Raw genomic sequence first — 7,882 nt, forward strand, 5'->3', positions numbered from 1 at the left:
ACATGAGCTGCGAGCTGTACCAGTTACGAGCTAGAGACGCGATCGCGTTGCTCTCTGTACGAATGCCGATGCTGAGCGGTCAGCTAGGAGGCGCTCCATCCATGTCGGTACCGGTGGGCGTTGCACTCGCAGTCGCAAAAACGTACGGCAAGTATATTACTCGGAAGAGTTTATGACAGTCCAAGCCCCCCTGCGTGGGGAGCGTCTTTCTAGGCCATGACCCACCGGAAGGGCGCAGCGTCCCCCACCCCAGACATGTGACGTCACACTATCGGTATTGACGACTCGACTCATTGCTTATAATCATTTGCCATACACCGGTGGAAGCTGCCGAGACGAGTAGCTACATAGCGCGCTCGCCGTGTCACTAATGTACAGAGATACAACAGTTTCGACTGGAACCGGATTAAACGTATACACGGCGCTGATTAGTAATACATAGACCCATCAGAATACAGATAATATATACAACTGTCCGTATACATGCTGAAAGACTCTGCTCACAATCACAACCACACGGCAGCCACACACTCTTATCACGCACTACTCTCCGCCTGTAACACGCACACAGACAATATGTAAGCACCAGCATGGAACAACACCCAGTGCATCCTCTCCGCCACATGAGACAATCCACACTGTCATAACCAGACTGGGAGGTCCACTCAGAAAACGGAATATCCCACCCCCCCGACAACCACCATTGCTCAGCTAAGCCACCAACACCCACACATGTCCTACACAGGGGTGCACCCAACATCACAATACTGCCTCCTCTCACAGCACACAAACAATGGCAGGAATGAAAGACACAGGTCTGCCACAAGCATGGAATCGGAGCGCCGCCTGTCATGAGCCAAAGGTGCATCCTGACGTGGCAAATCAGATGATGCCGCAGGCATCCACTTACTATAATCACAATCAACAAACCGACCGGCCGCCCCCCCCCCCCCCCCATTACACCTTTCCATACAACAATGTGTACCTTAACCTAAACTATACTGTACCTTAACCTAAACTATACTGTACCTTAACCTAAACTATACTGTACCTTAACCTAAACTATACTGTACCTTAACCTAAACTATACTGTACCTTAACCTAAACTATACTGTACCTTAACCTAAACTATACTGTACCTTAACCTAACCTATACGGTACCTCAACCTAACCTATATTGTGCCTCAACCTAACCTATGTTGCGCCTTAACCTAACCTATGTTGCGCCTTAACCTAACCTATGTTGCGCCTTAACCTAACCTATGTTGCGCCTTAACCTAACCTATGTTGCGCCTTAACCTAACCTATGTTGCGCCTTAACCTAACCTATGTTGCGCCTTAACCTAACCTATGTTGCGCCTTAACCTAACCTATGTTGCGCCTTAACCTAACCTATGTTGCGCCTTAACCTAACCTATGTTGCGCCTTAACCTAACCTATGTTGCGCCTTAACCTAACCTATGTTGCGCCTTAACCTAACCTATGTTGCGCCTTAACCTAACCTATGTTGCGCCTTAACCTAACCTATGTTGCGCCTTAACCTAACCTATGTTGCGCCTTAACCTAACCTATGTTGCGCCTTAACCTAACCTATGTTGCGCCTTAACCTAACCTATGTTGCGCCTTAACCTAACCTATGTTGCGCCTTAACCTAACCTATGTTGCGCCTTAACCTAACCTATGTTGCGCCTTAACCCAACCTATGTTGCGCCTTAACCCAACCTATGTTGCGCCTTAACCCAACCTATGTTGCGCCTTAACCCAACCTATGTTGCGCCTTAACCCAACCTATGTTGCGCCTTAACCCAACCTATGTTGCGCCTTAACCCAACCTATGTTGCGCCTTAACCCAACCTATGTTGCGCCTTAACCCAACCTATGTTGGGCCTTAACCCAACCTATGTTGGGCCTTAACCCAACCTATGTTGGGCCTTAACCCAACACACGTTGGGCCTTAACCCAACACACGTTGGGCCTTAACCCAACACACGTTGGGCCTTAACCCAACACACGTTGGGCCTTAACCCAACACACGTTGGGCCTTAACCCAACACACGTTGGGCCTTAACCCAACACACGTTGGGCCTTAACCCAACACACGTTGGGCCTTAACCCAACACACGTTGGGCCTTAACCCAACACACGTTGGGCCTTAACCCAACACACGTTGGGCCTTAACCCAACACACGTTGGGCCTTAACCCAACACACGTTGGGCCTTAACCCAACACACGTTGGGCCTTAACCCAACACACGTTGGGCCTTAACCCAACACACGTTGGGCCTTAACCTGCTCTGTAATTGTCATACGACGCGTTAAATTAGTGTAGTGTTGCCTAACTGCAACCCCCGCAATATAGTTTGCTACTCGCACTGCCCGGTCCCCAGTGTATCGCTTCATGTTAAACACCTTGCAGCTATACACTGTAATGTGGATGGCAGCAGGACGTACATGCTCAATGCCCTTTGCAGTTGTTCATTGGCATTTGCAGTTGTTCATTGGCATTCGCATGGCGAAGCACTTAGCCTACGCTGTGGTACGGCCTGTGTCAACTGTCCGCTGATGTTGTACGTCCAAATCACACACTGTACTGCACATTGGTCCTCATGTACTGAATGATACATCGTGGTACATGTGACCGTACAACGACTGCGCCAACAACGGCGAACCATGCGGTCCAAATGTTGTGCACTCAGCTACGTGTCGTCTCCCTATAAGAGCTGGATTGCAGTGTGGTATGCCCTGGATGGCGATCAGCATGAGCCGTCTGTTGATGTAGTGGCGCGTGTTGTCAGACGTAGTCGTCTCTTCTCACACACCGTGATAGCATGGTGCACTGCGTTCCACATCTGCGACATGCGACAGAGGCCGGTTGACAGTCGTTCGCGCAATGGACATCGCATACGTACGGGGGCCACCTTCCACGTGTTCGCGAAGCGTGCACATGTTGTTGCGTGTATGTGGGCAGACATAGTGTGTCGTGACACCTGACACAGGCATGCAACAATCGTTGAATTTGCAAATGGCGATGGACGCCTACGTTTGCTGGTGACGTTACGCAAATGAACAACTGGTAAACCGTTGTGGTGCGGTTGTTCTCGCTAGAGGTGAATCAGTGATGGCGACGATCGGTTGAGCTACCAACCGGTTGTTCCAGCGATACCCACCATGCCCACGAACGTGAATGGCATCTGGGTGTGAAGCGATACGCGGCGGTGGCTGGGTGGGACCGTCCCCGGCCGGTGAGGGGGGGCCTCCCGGCGTGCTGGCCGCGCGGTGCGTGGGCGCACGCGCTACAGCCGGCTGGTGGGGGCGGCCAGTGGCAGGCGCGCCGGCCGACGGAGGCGGCAGGCGGCGCAGCTGCGCGCCGGCGCACCCTGCACGCGGCGCCGTGCGGCCAAAGTAGGTCCTCGCGGGCCCGGTGCGAAGCGCGGTGGACATCTGCAGTGTGCTGGTCCGATTGAGGACTGTGTGCGCTGAGGATGCGCCGCCGCCCGGCGCTCGGCGCCGCGACGCCGTCTGCTGCTCGGTCGCCTCTGCGGTTCTCGCAGGTGGTTTGTATCGCAGCTGTGCGGACGTGTTGGCGCGTGCGCTGTGCTGGGAGAGTTCGCTTCGGCACCCAAGTGGGGCTTTTGTCCTTCTGTGGCGCTGGCGTTGGAGCTGCCGGTCACCGTAGGTGGCGCGTGTTGTCTCCCGCCGGCAATGCCACGACAGCACGCTCCCGGGCCTCTGTCGGCAGCGGCAAGCTCAGTTGGGAGCACGGGTGGTCGCACCTAAAGCGTCTACTCGCCAAACCCCGGGCGATTGCGCCTCTCTCGAACCCGACCAAGTACTTAGGACGGCGCTGCGCGCCGCCGGGACCTGAGAGGGTTTCGAGGTGTATGGTGCAGGGGAGCTCAGCCTCCTCCTGTTTGCAGAATAATTGAGCGGACGCTTGCGTGTTCGCGCGGGCCCCCGGGACACACTCCCGGGCGGCCGGCTGCTCAGCTCTAGTTGACGCAGCTCCCTGGTTGATCCTGCCAGTAGTCATATGCTTGTCTCAAAGATTAAGCCATGCATGTCTCAGTACAAGCCGCATTAAGGTGAAACCGCGAATGGCTCATTAAATCAGTTATGGTTCCTTAGATCGTACCCACGTTACTTGGATAACTGTGGTAATTCTAGAGCTAATACATGCAAACAGAGTCCCGACCAGAGATGGAAGGGACGCTTTTATTAGATCAAAACCAATCGGTCGGCTCGTCCGGTCCGTTTGCCTTGGTGACTCTGAATAACTTTGGGCTGATCGCACGGTCCTCGTACCGGCGACGCATCTTTCAAATGTCTGCCTTATCAACTGTCGATGGTAGGTTCTGCGCCTACCATGGTTGTAACGGGTAACGGGGAATCAGGGTTCGATTCCGGAGAGGGAGCCTGAGAAACGGCTACCACATCCAAGGAAGGCAGCAGGCGCGCAAATTACCCACTCCCGGCACGGGGAGGTAGTGACGAAAAATAACGATACGGGACTCATCCGAGGCCCCGTAATCGGAATGAGTACACTTTAAATCCTTTAACGAGTATCTATTGGAGGGCAAGTCTGGTGCCAGCAGCCGCGGTAATTCCAGCTCCAATAGCGTATATTAAAGTTGTTGCGGTTAAAAAGCTCGTAGTTGGATTTGTGTCCCACGCTGTTGGTTCACCGCCCGTCGGTGTTTAACTGGCATGTATCGTGGGACGTCCTGCCGGTGGGGCGAGCTGAAGGCGTGCGACGCGCCTCGTGCGTGCTCGTGCGTCCCGAGGCGGACCCCGTTGCAATCCTACCAGGGTGCTCTTGAGTGAGTGTCTCGGTGGGCCGGCACGTTTACTTTGAACAAATTAGAGTGCTTAAAGCAGGCAAGCCCGCCTGAATACTGTGTGCATGGAATAATGGAATAGGACCTCGGTTCTATTTTGTTGGTTTTCGGAACCCGAGGTAATGATTAATAGGGACAGGCGGGGGCATTCGTATTGCGACGTTAGAGGTGAAATTCTTGGATCGTCGCAAGACGAACAGAAGCGAAAGCATTTGCCAAGTATGTTTTCATTAATCAAGAACGAAAGTTAGAGGTTCGAAGGCGATCAGATACCGCCCTAGTTCTAACCATAAACGATGCCAGCCAGCGATCCGCCGCAGTTCCTCCGATGACTCGGCGGGCAGCCTCCGGGAAACCAAAGCTTTTGGGTTCCGGGGGAAGTATGGTTGCAAAGCTGAAACTTAAAGGAATTGACGGAAGGGCACCACCAGGAGTGGAGCCTGCGGCTTAATTTGACTCAACACGGGAAACCTCACCAGGCCCGGACACCGGAAGGATTGACAGATTGATAGCTCTTTCTTGATTCGGTGGGTGGTGGTGCATGGCCGTTCTTAGTTGGTGGAGCGATTTGTCTGGTTAATTCCGATAACGAACGAGACTCTAGCCTGCTAACTAGTCGCGTGACATCCTTCGTGCTGTCAGCGATTACTTTTCTTCTTAGAGGGACAGGCGGCTTCTAGCCGCACGAGATTGAGCAATAACAGGTCTGTGATGCCCTTAGATGTTCTGGGCCGCACGCGCGCTACACTGAAGGAATCAGCGTGTCTTCCTAGGCCGAAAGGTCGGGGTAACCCGCTGAACCTCCTTCGTGCTAGGGATTGGGGCTTGCAATTGTTCCCCATGAACGAGGAATTCCCAGTAAGCGCGAGTCATAAGCTCGCGTTGATTACGTCCCTGCCCTTTGTACACACCGCCCGTCGCTACTACCGATTGAATGATTTAGTGAGGTCTTCGGACTGGTACGCGGCATTGACTCTGTCGTTGCCGATGCTACCGGAAAGATGACCAAACTTGATCATTTAGAGGAAGTAAAAGTCGTAACAAGGTTTCCGTAGGTGAACCTGCGGAAGGATCATTACCGACTAGACTGCATGTCTTTCGATGTGCGTGTCGTGTCGCGCAACACGCTACCTGTACGGCTCGCAGTAGCCGTGCGCCGCGTGCGGAACCACGCGTGCTTCTCAAAACTAACGCCAATGTTGTGTGGTACGAGCGCTGAAGCGCTGGAGCGGCTGGCCTGCGGCACCTGGCGCCTGGCGCCGGTTTTGAATGACTTTCGCCCGACTGCCTGTCCGCTCCGGTGTGGAGCCGTACGACGCCCATCGGCCGTGAGGCCGTTGGACACAGAACGCTTGAACAGGGGCCGCCACACGCCTACGTCCCGCCTATGCAACTGTCTTGAAAGAGACAGTGGAAACTAAGAAAAGATCACCCAGGACGGTGGATCACTCGGCTCGTGGGTCGATGAAGAACGCAGCAAATTGCGCGTCGACATGTGAACTGCAGGACACATGAACATCGACGTTTCGAACGCACATTGCGGTCCATGGATTCCGTTCCCGGGCCACGTCTGGCTGAGGGTCGGCTACGTATACTGAAGCGCGCGGCGTTTGCCCCGCTTCGCAGACCTGGGAGCGTCGCGGCCGCCTGTGGGGCCGGCCGCGCCTCCTTAAACGTGCGATGCGCGCCCGTCGCCTGGCGGTTCGCATACCGGTACTTACTCGGTAGCGTGCACAGCCGGCTGGCGGTGTGGCGTGCGACACCTCGTACAACGACCTCAGAGCAGGCGAGACTACCCGCTGAATTTAAGCATATTACTAAGCGGAGGAAAAGAAACTAACAAGGATTCCCCCAGTAGCGGCGAGCGAACAGGGAAGAGTCCAGCACCGAACCCCGCAGGCTGCCGCCTGTCGTGGCATGTGGTGTTTGGGAGGGTCCACTACCCCGACGCCTCGCGCCGAGCCCAAGTCCAACTTGAATGAGGCCACGGCCCGTAGAGGGTGCCAGGCCCGTAGCGGCCGGTGCGAGCGTCGGCGGGACCTCTCCTTCGAGTCGGGTTGCTTGAGAGTGCAGCTCCAAGTGGGTGGTAAACTCCATCTGAGACTAAATATGACCACGAGACCGATAGCGAACAAGTACCGTGAGGGAAAGTTGAAAAGAACTTTGAAGAGAGAGTTCAAAAGTACGTGAAACCGTTCTGGGGTAAACGTGAGAAGTCCGAAAGGTCGAACGGGTGAGATTCACGCCCATCCGGCCACTGGCCTCCGCCCTCGGCAGATGGGGCCGGCCGCCCGCGCGGAGCAATCCGCGGCGGGGTCGTGTCCGGTTGCCTTTCCACTCGCCGCGGGGTGGGGCCGTTCCGGTGTGCGGTGGGCCGCACTTCTCCCCTAGTAGGACGTCGCGACCCGCTGGGTGCCGGCCTACGGCCCGGGTGCGCAGCCTGTCCTTCCGCGGGCCTCGGTTCGCGTCTGTTGGGCAGAGCCCCGGTGTCCTGGCTGGCTGCCCGGCGGTATATCTGGAGGAGTCGATTCGCCCCTTTGGGCGCTCGGGCTCCCGGCAAGCGCGCGCGGTTCTTCCCGGATGACGGACCTACCTGGCCCGGCCCCGGACCCGCGCCGCTGTTGGCTCGGGATGCTCTCGGGCGGAATAATCGCTCCCGTCAGCGGCGCTTCAGCTTTGGACAATTTCACGACCCGTCTTGAAACACGGACCAAGGAGTCTAACATGTGCGCGAGTCATTGGGCTGTACGAAACCTAAAGGCGTAATGAAAGTGAAGGTCTCGCCTTGCGCGGGCCGAGGGAGGATGGGGCTTCCCCGCCCTTCACGGGGCGGCGGCCTCCGCACTCCCGGGGCGTCTCGTCCTCATTGCGAGGTGAGGCGCACCTAGAGCGTACACGTTGGGACCCGAAAGATGGTGAACTATGCCTGGCCAGGACGAAGTCAGGGGAAACCCTGATGGAGGTCCGTAGCGATTCTGACGTGCAAATCGATCGTCGGAGCTGGGTATAGGGGCGAAAGACTAATCGAACCATCTAGTAGCTGGTTC

The 7,882-nt window shown here is 55.6% G+C and overlaps 2 non-coding genes across 2 annotated transcripts; both read left to right on the forward strand.

The window, feature by feature from the left end:
- The first annotated feature begins 4,003 nt into the window (after positions 1-4,003).
- LOC126430900 (small subunit ribosomal RNA) lies at positions 4,004-5,913 on the forward strand. The gene has a single exon (XR_007577404.1). It is a non-coding gene; the product is annotated as a small subunit ribosomal RNA (ribosomal RNA).
- Positions 5,914-6,264: 351 nt separating this feature from the next.
- On the forward strand, positions 6,265-6,419 carry LOC126430904 (5.8S ribosomal RNA). The gene has a single exon (XR_007577408.1). It is a non-coding gene; the product is annotated as a 5.8S ribosomal RNA (ribosomal RNA).
- The last annotated feature ends 1,463 nt before the right edge of the window (positions 6,420-7,882 follow it).

The sequence above is a fragment of the Schistocerca serialis genome, unplaced genomic scaffold, assembly GCF_023864345.2.
Source record: "Schistocerca serialis cubense isolate TAMUIC-IGC-003099 unplaced genomic scaffold, iqSchSeri2.2 HiC_scaffold_1065, whole genome shotgun sequence".
Taxonomy (NCBI): domain Eukaryota; kingdom Metazoa; phylum Arthropoda; class Insecta; order Orthoptera; family Acrididae; genus Schistocerca; species Schistocerca serialis.